The sequence below is a fragment of the Arctopsyche grandis genome, chromosome 13 (assembly GCF_051622035.1).
Source record: "Arctopsyche grandis isolate Sample6627 chromosome 13, ASM5162203v2, whole genome shotgun sequence".
NCBI classification, from domain to species: Eukaryota; Metazoa; Arthropoda; class Insecta; order Trichoptera; family Hydropsychidae; genus Arctopsyche; species Arctopsyche grandis.
Window position 1 is genome coordinate 18,173,719 of NC_135367.1, and position 13,778 is coordinate 18,187,496.

Here is a 13,778-nt window from a genome sequence, read left to right on the forward strand (position 1 = left end):
TGATTTAAAACATGTTGGATGTAATATACATATGTATGTATTAAATCAGTTGCATGCGTTTTTGTTATAATTAATTATTGTACTATATTATGCATATGTTTTGTATAAATTCGTTGATATCGCATTAAAAATTATTTAAGATTCATTTTAACCTTCCAGTTATTTTTTGTCTTATAATATAGAAAAACTAAGATATGAATTTCATATGCCATAAAAAATATAATGTCGGAAAATAAATTGAATGTTCAAAAGTATAGTAGACGGATATAAATTGTCATTTAATCATAAGTCTGTTTGACATTTAATTACATAATAGTCGGTGTGATGACAATGATCGTGACTTTCGTCAGTGTGTGCAAATTCTTAGAAAAACCATTGCGGTGGCTTTTATTATTTTTTATAAAACACACAATTTTATACGGATCAGGTGGTATTATTTTTCAAGTGTACATTACAAATTTTTATGGCAACAAATTAAACCCATCTCATATTTATATTTATGTATTAATTATGTTATACTTCTTATTAGTATAGTAACTTTTATATAATTTTTTAAGATGTACATAAGTAAGTGTATTAATTATAATATTTTTATATCGTTTTTATTACATATATTTTTCCGGGTTTATTTTATTCTGAATTATATACATACATACATATGTATGTGAATATAGTATAATATATTAACCGAGAAATTTTACATCAATTTTGAAAAGTGATATAAAAAAATCGTTTTAATTTTTATAATATGTACATTTATTATAATTTTTATTTTTGACATATATTTTCCGGATTTTTTTAAAATTATGTACATATGTAAATATGGAATATTAACTAAAAAAAATTATAACAAATTGATACAAAAAACTGCTTTATAATTATATAAATAATATTATAATATTTTTAAAATTATGTATATATACATATGTATAATATATGGAATAATAACTAAAAAATGATACAAAAAATTCGTATTAATTTTATATTTATTAATTAATTATAAATAATTAATTTATTATAAATAAATAATTAATTATCAATATATTAAATAATTATCAATAACTACACTTCCTCGTGTTTTAATTCGACTCGGATCAGAGTCCCAAATTGATGTCTATTCTTGCAGAAAAACGAATCTTATTTGTATCTTTTGGTCCATCCTTTTCATTTTTTGTAAATTTTCTCAAAAGCAGCCTTATTTTCTCACTGACGTATAAAACATAACAATAGCCAACATGCAATTAGCCATTTTACATTCAACATTCCAAATATCACAAGTATGTAGCTTTTCTTCAAAGTGTGCAACTTGATTGAACTTACGCCACTTGAACCAAACACTTCAAAATTATAATTACTATTTTGAAAGTAGCGCAATCGATCGCACACACAGCACGATTAATCGACAAACTTCATTTGCACATCAAAATCAATTCAAGATACGTTTCAAAATCGAATACACTTTCATCAAAAGCACTTTAGCAATTTCAATACGTTCATTTAATCCGATTGTTAATTAATTTCACGATACATATGTGAGTCAACAACAGTGGTACAATTTACAATTCGACATTAGCAAAATTAAATAGCGTGACTATGAGAACCAGTGTCTCCGGTGTTCGGTAGTAAGTTGGTTACCCAGTTGGTTATCTAGGCGGTTTAGTTACATCACAGAACGACTTGCACACGGCTTTGCACTACTTTGCGGAAAACTACGTAATAATGCAATAATAATGGCACGTACCGGGGACTCGAAAAGCCCGTTTTGATTAGGTCAATATTGCCTACAATATAAAGAAATCAAATTGTTTCAAATTTACATACTCATCATCATTATCGCGTGGTCCACCATATGCGAACAAACGATTTGCGATTTGACACGCAGCCTTCGCAATTGGGCTGCGTTTCCTCCGAATCACCTTTTCATCACCTTGATATGGCTGTTATCTTATGTATTTCTTCGAAATATGTAATATAGTACGCAATAGGCGTATGTACGTATGTAAAAAAACAAAGTACAAGCTATTTAGTAAAATTTTAGTATATGTTTGTACATGCATAAGACCGTTTTGTGTTTAGGTGTGGGTCTGCACGTTTCATTAATATTTATCGGTTCGTGTCTATTTTTTCACTATTATTATGTGATGATTATGCAAGAAGGTTTATCTTGATAATATAGCAGGTAAGTGAACGTTTGTAGTCAATATTGAACTTGATTTAGATATTCGTTATGCGTGTCTTTGAATGTGCGCTTAAATTTACATACTGATTTTTTGTAAAAAATGAAATATTTGATTTTACGCATAAAATGATGTAATCAGTGAGCGCTCTCAAAATATATATTTTTATTTATTACAACCATTGTGGCATTACAGGAATCCCTAATGTACCACAATAGTCGAAAAAAATACAGAGAGATGAGAAAAATAACAATACATTTAAACACAATCATAAAAAAACGGATAGTGGCGGATAAATAAAAATTTCAAGTAATAAAATACAAAGTAGGGAATGTCTTGCACCTATAGCCAGTTTCAATAAATAAGAACCAGCTGCAGATACAAAACATCCCTACGAGGACCAAATCGAAGAGAGAAGATCAAAACTCCACTCATACAACACATTCAATCATGAAAATAATGATAATACCAGAAAAGTGGGTTAGAATAGGAATAGTAGCCATACGAATCAGAATTGTGCGAGCAGGAGGTACAACCATCAAATGATGATTACACACATAATTAGTACGGACATTAAATCCCAACTGTTCCACTGAGAACAAAACGAAATAATGAGAAGTTTCTCCAAAGTTCAAGAGAATTATACCCAAGCATGCCCAAAAGGAAAGAAGTGGAGTATAGACATGGGTAATACCCATACTGTTTCCTATAAAGGAAACGAAGAAATCCTTTTTGCACTTTCTCAATCATTATTTTAATATGAGGGGTACCAAACTATAACGTTGTAAGTACCGCATAGACTTAAATGCGTTTTATTTGTGATTTGCCTTGCCTTGCACCCTTAAAATAATTTCGAAATGCCGCCTCCTAGGGGTAGGAACTTGATGTCGCAAGTCATAACGTTATAAGTATAAGTTGCTCCGTCAGTATCTTAAAAATGATTATATTTATACCAGTATATTTATTAAGTATTCTTTAACTGGATGCATAATGCTAAAGAGATGATTAGCACCAAAAAACTGTTGATGTCTGCAGCCACCATGATGATGAGGGTAACATACGAGGGTTGATAGAGAGGACGCTTTAGAAGTTGTCTATTTATTATTATGAAAGTGATACATAACACTTTATTATAGCACTTAATGATAACATAAATGATGGCACTTAAAACTTTTTGCTCTTTTTAATTTTATTTTATTTCTGATATCAAAGATTTAGTGATTGCTCATTTTATGATTATAATACCAAGCAGAAGAATTATAATTTTTTAAGAATGAATTTATACATTATTTATTTATTTAAGCAGTTGTAAGTTTCTCCTGAAAACTTAATTTTCTGGCACTTGAAACGTATGTAGTTTAAAATCAACTGTCGATGTTTAATGTCTATTGAAATGTGAATAAGGTAATATGCAAATGTAGATTAAACCGATTAATTGCTCGCAATAGTAAATATTTATTTTCCTGATATTGAAATTACATGTATGCAAAATAAATTGCATATTATATTCGATCGTAATCTATTTTATTGCATTGCTGATCGATTAAATTGGGAAGTGTTTACTTGCCTATATTATTTTCAAGGATTTTTATAATAACCTATCTATTTAATAATGTATTGAAATTTTATATATTTCATATTCGTATTCGTAGTGTATTAATTTATATTCAAATTTTGCTCACAAACAATGTCAATACTGACGACATAAAATTTTTCCTGAGAACAATCGATTGCTTATCAGCAACGACACATCTGTGATTATTGTATTTTTTTACATTTTACAAAGAAATTATCATATTATTGATATTCAACATGTATAATTTTTAATAGCTTCGTTTGGGTTTTTCTCGGCTATGGTTGCGTGTCTTAATATTACATAGCTTGTTAGACACAAACGGCTGCGAAACAATAGATTGATTAACGATCTCTATCGTGTCGATCTAATTGAATATTATTAAACTAATTGATAATTTCAATATAAAAATATGTCCATTTCGACAATGTCTCGTGCCGATCTCGGCGAGACGACATCTACAGGGTTTCAAATTTAATTGCACAGTAATTAGAGTGCAATTTTAAAAAGATCATCCGATCAATTAGCTCTAACGCGAAGGTTAAGAGCGTTGAGAAGATAGCGAAGAAAACAATTTGTGAAATATCTCAGTTTGAAAGTTTCAATTAAATCACGGTCATTTTGCATATTCGATTTAATGGATTATACATTTGATAAGTGCAGTGGGTATTATATTAGGCTTTTATAACGTGATGCGTGTATGTGTTTGTGTTAAGCTTTGAGTCAGTCGGTTGCGTACGCTTTTCCGGTCTGGTGGATCTCCGCAATAGATTTCCACACACGTACAGTGTGACGCAAAAATATCGACTCTGTGTCGCTTACGTCACTCGTCCGAGCGATTAACCGTGAAAATCGTGCACTCGAAACCGACTGAGTTCGGTCGCAAGGTCTTTCCTATTAAATTTGACTGTGACACGACTCGGTTCATCTGCTGGAGCATTGAAATCAGTAGCTGAAGGTACCCAGATCGAATTCCAGGTCAATCAACTTAAAGTTAGCCCTTTTCTCTTAAGCCCTTTTTTTTAAATGTTGTATATAAATTATATACTACGATTATACGATATGTATTACAGTCACTATAAGTGTTCATTCCGGTTCGTTTATGAACATACTAGTTTGTCCATACACGAATATTGGTTTTAATTTAAGTGCTAGCAGTCAAAAGCTATCTTCAAATATACTCAACAGGTGTCACATGAATCTTTTGGATGTCAAAGCTTTTGAGCCAAGTATTTTAAAAGAAAATTCTATGTAAATCACATTACAACGTTGTTATAATTCCCGTTTCCGCTAGTATTAAAAATATTTCAAACCAGGGTAAGAATATATATGTTACACCGAATCCGTGAAATTGTCTTTTACACGCATTCGGCAAGAGAATTGCCGAATGCGTGAAAAATGCAAACATGTTGCCCAGTTCACGGATTCCGTAAATTCTTTGGCGAATGCGTGTATTCGCCAAGAATTTGTCTGCCCAAAGCATGGAGTCGGCAAATAGACAGCAGCTCTCCGGTGTTGTTTTTTAGAACTGGACAGCGTGGACAAGTGTCAAAGTGACAGCTGAATGAGGATGTTTAATTTACATATTGTTATGTATAATATGACTACATACATATGTTTCGATCATCTCATATGATTTATACATAAATTAATGTCATTTTTATACATTTTGATCAATATTTTAACAGTGAAACATATGTATGTAGTCATATTATACATAATTATATGTAAATTAAACTAAACTAAACATCCTTATTCAGCTGTCACTTTGACACTTGGTTATAATATAACACGCTGTCCAGTTCACGCATTCGGAAAAGAATTTACGGAATCCGTGAACTGGGCAACGTGCTTGCATTTTTCATGCATTCGGCAATTCTCTTGCCGAATGCTTAAAATAGACAATTTCATGGATTCGGTGTAATATATACATACATAGAGAATGAAACAAACGATTGAGATTACTTAAATTCATGCCTAATAAGTCTGTGCTTGAAAAGTCTTTGATAGATCGTCAATTTGTTCTTTTGGGTACACATATTGGTTTGTGTATGAATAAACCAGTAGCGTGGTCTAGTGGTGAATGTTGAATTATCTCGTACTTGATGTTACGAGTTCGATTCCCGCTAAGTCTCGCTATTAGCCAGACCTTGGTTTGTCAAGGTCGATCGTTCCTTATCAGAATTTGCCAATTTTTCTGATTTTCATTGAAACGATTCCTGTAAAATTGGCGTTTCCTTCCCAATTTTCTGTTGCGAACCTTTAGTTATTGTTATATCGTAGGTTTCGCCATATTGCTCATCATATATGTCTCTATGGTTGTTTATCGAATATAAAATTTGTATTGTTACATGAAAGTTATTCATCGTTATTTATCGTATTAATACGATATTTGTAATATCTGGCGATATATGTCAGATATTGTTTAGATTTACATGTATCTATGTAATAATTATGTGGACCAGGAAGGCGCATTTGGGGGTTTACCTGTTAAGCCTTCCTGGTATATTTGTATATATGTATGTAAAAAAATAAAATAAAATAAAAATAAACTAGCATTTTCATGAATAAACGAAATGTACACTTGCACTGTGACATATATGTACTTACTTACATTTAGAATTGATTTGTTTCTTCCGGGGTTTTGTGGTTAAATATTAGCGTAGGTCAGTAACGTTCCAATTTATATTTGATTATTTTTTTGTCTATTTGTGACTGAGTAACAACTGTACAAGTGTTTTTTTACAAACTATAAAAATGCACTTGGATACAAAACGGTTTTGAAGGTATTTCCTCACCCGCTTAAAAATATATTTTCATCAAATATAAAACAACTCCCATATTATAGAAGAAGAAAAGCTAATGGAACTGACTATATATGAGCCGTTTTTTTTAATTTTATTTTCAAATTAAATTTAGGCCATAGTGACTTGCCTTAAATAGTGACGGGTTGCCCTAAGCTGCTACTATGGCCGAAAATAGATTCATCAACAATTAATACATATGCATGTACATAATAGAATACATCTATGGATAGAAAAGGAGATAATTAAGAAAAAAAAATATTATATTAGTTATATTTGAAAGTGGTGGAAGTCCAATTTTCAGTTCCAAAAACACTTGTTTGACTTAATTCACAAATTAGTATTACCTCATTTAATTCGATATGTCCAGAATCTCGGAAAAGCGGTATAAACTTATTGCAGGCCACCAATATTGTAAAACGCAAAACATTATACTTGATGCTTTGCGAGATATTTCTCGAAATGAAGAAAGTGGAATTGGAAATTTAAGCATTGTAATAGTTAAGGAAACACTGATCTAGAGTTTCCAAGCAGAATTACGTTAATATCAGTCTGTTATAATCATAACAAAACTGCGGGACTAGTCTGTATATCTATATACATATACATATATATCCTATATACATATGTATATCTTTGAATCTGTAGAAGTTGGCAGATATGAATTTAAGTTGAAATGGACAAAATTTTACTAGAAATGTAATCAATTTAATTATTCATGGTTATAAAATGAAGTTTAGTAATAAATATTATGTACATACCGCATGTTATTTGCATGTAACGACTTAAAAACTGTAAAATATTTAAGTAATGGGGTGTACAGTTAAAGTACATAATTTAAAAAATTAACACATTTTCCTGCTTTTTTTATATAATTTAAAATTCTACTTTTTTTTTTGTTATCTAACTTCTTTTATTACATACGATTTTACATGTAATATTTAAAAATATAATCTAATTTTACGTACCGATCGTTTATTAACATATATTATTGTAAATTTGACATTATATAACGCCGTTTCACGAAGCTCAAATTGTCGACACAAGTCGCAACTTCCAAGTAGACGCAAATCCCAGCTCGACGCAATTGCAGAATCGTTGATTTCTAATGTGACTCAATATCCACTATGTAAGAAGTATTTATATTTGTAAACGAAAAGTTATCGATTTCGTCTCGGACGGTTTTGGTTCACTTTTGAACCGAGCCGAACAACCCACATTTTCGATTCAACGATCAGTGTCAACAAAACCGAGAGAAACCGTTCTTACATAAATGTCATTACCACGCAATCATCGAACGAAAAGTCAAATTATCATCGGCTGCGAATTTTTATAATTCACATATTATACGACCTTTACAATGTGTATTTAATTTTTTATTATTTCTGTTGGTATATTCTATGTATACAAACGTATAGCTGTCTAATCCGATTGCTCCACATTCACAACGCGTAACAAACTGTTACTTTATAATGCCGCGTTGTATCGAAAGGAAAATTGTTTCATAATATCTATGTATAATTCGTTTTGCCATAATATTATATCTATTCAGCATCACTTTCATTGTTTTGCATTGTGCATAAGTACGAAAATGTTTAAATAAATCTTGAATACCTCATATGTAGGTTTGCGTTTTATCGAAATCCTTCGACTTTCGATAAAGAAATGCTTAAAATAACCTCGAATTGAAAATGTTTATATTTAAATATGCGATACTTGATGAAAAATATAAACGTACATATGTTTTAAAAGCGACACAGCCGGTCTTGCCGTACGTTCATTGAATGTCGTTATTATTATAGAAATAACCGCTTTTGTAATTTGCATTCAAAATACGACAATATAGAAATATTAATAATTTTTGACTAAATCAATATTTTTTTGATAATATTACTATATCCGTGTTATTTTATATATTTTATGAATAATGTAAAAAAGACCCATCACATTATGTGATTCAAAACATGTTAATAGAATTCCGTATATATGTATATATATATATATATATATATATATATATATATATATATATATATATATATATATATATTTAAATACATTTGTATGTACATACATATGTACGTAGATGTGTAGATATACATATTCGAGGTTGCACAAATGAATATTTAATTATTGTATTCATTAAAAAAATTATAAAAAACGTATTTTACAAGCGAAAATATGATGTTTTATAAGTAAGAAATATGACTCATGTTCATATTATACCCATAAAAATAAAAATTAAATATTCGAGACAAAGAATATTTAACAAACTCATTTCATTATTGGATTTAATTGACTCTACTTTCATTTATTTTTAATGGAATATATTACGAAAAATATCTTTCGATTATTTTTCATTGTCACTTTGTTAAAAATAATTAGATTGTATCATTACAGAGGCGTAAATAGGGTAATTAGCGCTTGGGAGCAAACATGCTTCTATCGTTCCACGCCCCCTATTATTTATTTATTATTTTATTCCTAATTTAAAAATACCGTCATTAAGTTATTATACCAGCAAAATACATAGCTTAGTGGTTAGCGTATAATACTATCAACTGAGGCGTCATGGGTTCAATATAGCAAAAAAATAATTTCCTGATATTATTGACCGCGTTTTAGCGCCCCCCTCAATTTTTCACCTAGGGTCGTCTGTCCCACGATACGGCTCTGTATCATTATGTATGTATAAATACGAATTTGATGTTTTCTTTTAAAAGCTTCACAACTCTTATTATACTAATTGCAATTTCAACTTTTAATATTACTCTGATGAAATTTTAAGAATTATTTAAATCATTTTCCTATATAGGAATATTTTCGTTGAAAATAAAATCTTAAATGAATAAAAAGAATTTCGTATAAAGTAATTAAACCAAAATTAACTACAGATGTATGTACTCTCAAAATTAACCAGAAGAATTCAATTCAATCGAAATTCATAAAGTATTTTCACCTCATGAAGAAGTATATTAAATATTCTATTGAGCAGATTTTAAATATGTGGGAAGCAAATATTGGAATTATATTTTGTGAACAATAATTTTAAATTTTTTTTAAATTATTTCGACCGAATATAATACTGTTTTTTACTGTTGCATATCACAATATAAAATATGCCATCGTGAGATAAAATCAGTGCACAATTTTCGATATCTGAAAATTAAAAACAACTATTAAAAATATTTTCAAAATTAGAATGTTTCTAAAAAACGTATATGTAAAAACTACTTTTCGATAATCAAAGTCAACGTAACTGGGCCAATATATGTAAGTCAAATATAATTAATTGCATGAATTTAAAAATATGATATTACATACTATGTACATATATGATATGATTGAATTAAGAAATTATTTTTTAATATCCTTCAAAGTATTCAATGGATCACTTTCACCCGCAAAATTTTATTTTCATTTTATTATAATTTCAAATAATCTTCGACGGCAAACCACCAAGATTCTTTATAAATTTCGGCAACGAGATCGCCGCAAAACAACAACAGCAATTATCGTCGAAGAAAGTGCAATAATAGGAAACGTGTAGACGTGTTATATCGCGTTAGTTTTGTTTCGAAAACACACCAGGTACCGCGGTTATGCAAGATTTGCACTTCGTTTTGTTAAATTTTCGACGATTTGCGGCCTTTCCAAATGTCCTGTCATTACCAGTTTCAGAGTCCTCACCTCACCTTGTTCGTTTCAACAGCTTTTTCCATCATCAGCGGCGGCCGCGACTTGCACAACGACCCTTCTTCCGAGACGAGGCCGTTGCAAAATGCGACAAAAGTTAATATTTGCCCATTAGACTGCTCACTCGCACATAATAAATACAAAAATATCATTTATATGTCGTATTAAGTGAATTTTACTATCGGAAAAACTGACCATTATATCGGTAGATGGCACGGATTCGTATCGTAACGTACCTACAATGAATGTCGATGCAAATACACTCATACATATATACACACATAGATAAAGACGGATATTTTGAACAGCTTTAAAATAAGTATTTAGTAAATAAACTATTAGGTGGAGATTATTAATGGTTCTGCTTACTTTATCATGTCTTATATAAAAGCGAAAAGCCCTAAATAATTTTTCATATAAACAAAATATCAGTGCGTAATGTAATTTCACCCATCGTATTAAATGCATTATGATGCATTTAAAGTTTTTTTTCATACAAGTCGATGTTTTAAAATGCATTATTTTTGCAAACATGTATCATGTTTATGCGTTTGTGTTATATATTTATATATGCGTATCGATATGAGGCAATCTTCTAAACGTCCAATTTCAGCAAGATGTTAAATAATACATATGTAATACAAAAGCGAGATAGCTTTTGGAATTTTTGTTACGACCGTAAAGATAAATACATAAAAAATAATCATGTCAATCAAATGCGATCTTGCATTTGACCTATTTATAAACGTATTTACATATATTGAGTAATTTGTAATAAGCATTCTTATGATAATTGTTGTTATTTTTTTTATATTGTTAAAGTAAGCAATATATCAAATTTAATTTTCAGTAAAATTTAATAGAAAATGTTTACTCGTAAAATAAACCGTTTTATGGATTTGTAAAACAATCAATGTTTTGTATTGTCACAATTCTATTGTACTTTAATTTTTATAGAAGATTTACACACGTAAAAACCTTACACGTGTCAATTTAATAAAAACTATTTGATTTCCATTCAACTCCGATTGTAAATTTTTATTTACTGCAAATGAGAAAATTCAGTAGTTCAAGTGCTGAGCAATTTAATTCGAGATGATGTAATATTATTATTAGTTTCAAACCTTTCAGCTATATAATAAATCGTATTTTAGTCATTGCATCTTAATGTTGATTTATTGTTTATTTCAAAACTGTTTAATGTACGTTCCGGGGCAATTTATCTAACGTTTGTTTTAAAAACTGTTAGGAAAATTGTCATTATTTTCGAAATTGGCAATTTTCGTGATAGTGTAAGTGTTTTAGCAATGAAAAGTCACTGTCATGCAATCGCATAAGAAAATTATAGGCACATTATATGAAAAAATATATTGTATATTTTTTCGATTATCAAAATGGTGCCTCTTAATTTTATGAATAAAATATAAGCTTTCATATATTATATTTCAAATTAATATTTTCATTCCCGGAAAAACCTTGACACCTGTGGAAATGATACGATATAAGCGAGTAGGTAAAGCTACAATACATGTGTGTTCGTTTTTAATCGAACATGTGATGAATAATGTACAATTAAAAATTAATATTTTTTACCTTGGTTTATTTTTCACGTAGAGATGACATCCGCGAAACATTTTCTTGCACATTTTGAACTTCGAATGCACTGATCGACACACACTTTTATAAAATACACACAGACACTTGTGCGAATATTTTTTTAATCTATTATTATCAAATTTGTATAATAAGACCAATCGATTAATGGAATTTAAATCAAGCACACTAGTGAATGTAAAAACGTTACATTGCAGATTTCACCGTAGATAATGCGAAATTTCCACACACGAATTTTCCGAATATTGAAAAATACAAGTATACGAGTTTCTTCAACTTAATAATCTTAGCGCGTAAATTTAATGAATAATTAAAGATTTGCGGCATCTTAGAGCGGTTTTAGTTTTCGCAACGAGTGCAAGAGTACGTATCGAATGAAAGGATTGCGCGCGAACGCAATCCAATCCGATCTCGTTTACAAGTACTTATTTAATTGAAAAATTTCGCAAATTCAATATCGAATCATTAAAATAGAACGTTGTGAGATTTTGTTAAGAATTATTTTTCATTAAAATTCCATTAGTCGATTAAATTTTTTAAGGGTCGAAATTCATCGGGAGACTTACACTTAGGATTAATTTTTTTGTTTTTTTTTTTCTTTTCGTCTTTTTATACTGTGCATTCACTTTCACTACGTCGCGTTGATTCGGGTTGGTTTTGGGCTTTGTTTAGGATTTTTTTTTTTTTGAGGATGGGTAGGGGTTGTTGCAGTTGGTTGCAGTTTGTTGCAATATTATGCAGCGGGCGCGTGCACGGCCGCGCGCGCCGCCCGCACACTGTTGACTGCCGCCTGCTGCAGAGGCTGCTGTAGCCGTTGCTGTTGCCGTCGCCGGTGATAGTGGATGACCAATAACACCAACAATCCACCACTCGACCGATATTTGCTTCGGAAGAACCCCCGCCCCTTGATGCTGGCTCGTTTCAGAGGTAGCCAACTTCAGTGCCTCTCTGTAGTTGCATCTGTTCCGTGATGATGCTGTCGTTTAAATAATCAAAAATTATAGTTTTTGGGTTTGGTCTTCGACATTATTGTAACCATTTTGAAAACAAATGTAAAAGTGAGAAATTCTAACAAATTTTTCTTATATAACCCTACGAGAGACAAATCTTTCGACTTTTGAAAATATTTTGTTGAACAAAACTCTTTAAGCCGATAACATTCATCGATGACTTCTGTTGAATCTCATTGACCGAAATGATTATTACTTTCTTTAAGAAAATATGTATGTATGTATATATGTGCAAATTCCCAAAAAATGCAGCTTGTTAGAAATGGAAAAAAAGTAATTTCAAATCAAAGCTTGTAAATATTCATCTGCTGACAAATCTCAAAGTGATTAGCCATCTTAATGTTTTTTTTTTATTATAGCACGTGCTGTAATTATTTTTGATGCAAATATTGTGCCGTTCTAAGAAATAACCTGATGAATGATATCAATGCGAGTATTTGACCGCAAATCATGTTTGTTTGGTCTTGCTCTATAGTTTATTTATAGTTTACTAGCTCTATTTTTATTGATAAAATTATTTTAAAAATGCAATGAATAAAATATACACATCGTAATATTTTACTGGTTAGTTTAGTTTTGTATACCGACTATGCGATCAATCAATATGTCAAATTTATCAAATGTTCCAATTTCAAATAAACATATGTACATACATATAATATTTGGGTAAAATATTCCAATGAAATATTTAAATCAATATCAATTTTAGAAAAAAATCTTAAATTTTTCATGTACATGCTCCTAAAGTTGGTTTAATTTAATCAATTTAATCAAGATTACTTTTTCAACACGTAAAGTACATATATTCATACACTAAGTATATTTAAATACATATTTAGTTTTATCTCATTCTAGTACCAGATAGATCCGATCATTTTGACTGCATCTAGGATTAATTTAAATG

At 30.0% G+C, this 13,778-nt stretch overlaps 1 protein-coding gene across 2 annotated transcripts in view; it reads right to left on the reverse strand.

Moving 5' to 3' along the window:
* Nucleotides 1-12,649, reverse strand: part of dsb (scavenger receptor class B member debris buster) — a 66,771-nt gene extending 54,122 nt beyond the window's left edge. The window contains exon 1 of one of the 2 annotated variants that reach the window (XM_077443848.1): nucleotides 12,431-12,649. The gene's annotated coding sequence lies outside the window, so the exon portion shown is untranslated. Of the gene's footprint in view, nucleotides 1-11,843 lie in introns of both variants that reach the window. The other variant, XM_077443847.1, reaches the window with a different exon arrangement.
* Nucleotides 12,650-13,778: the final 1,129 nt, after the last annotated feature.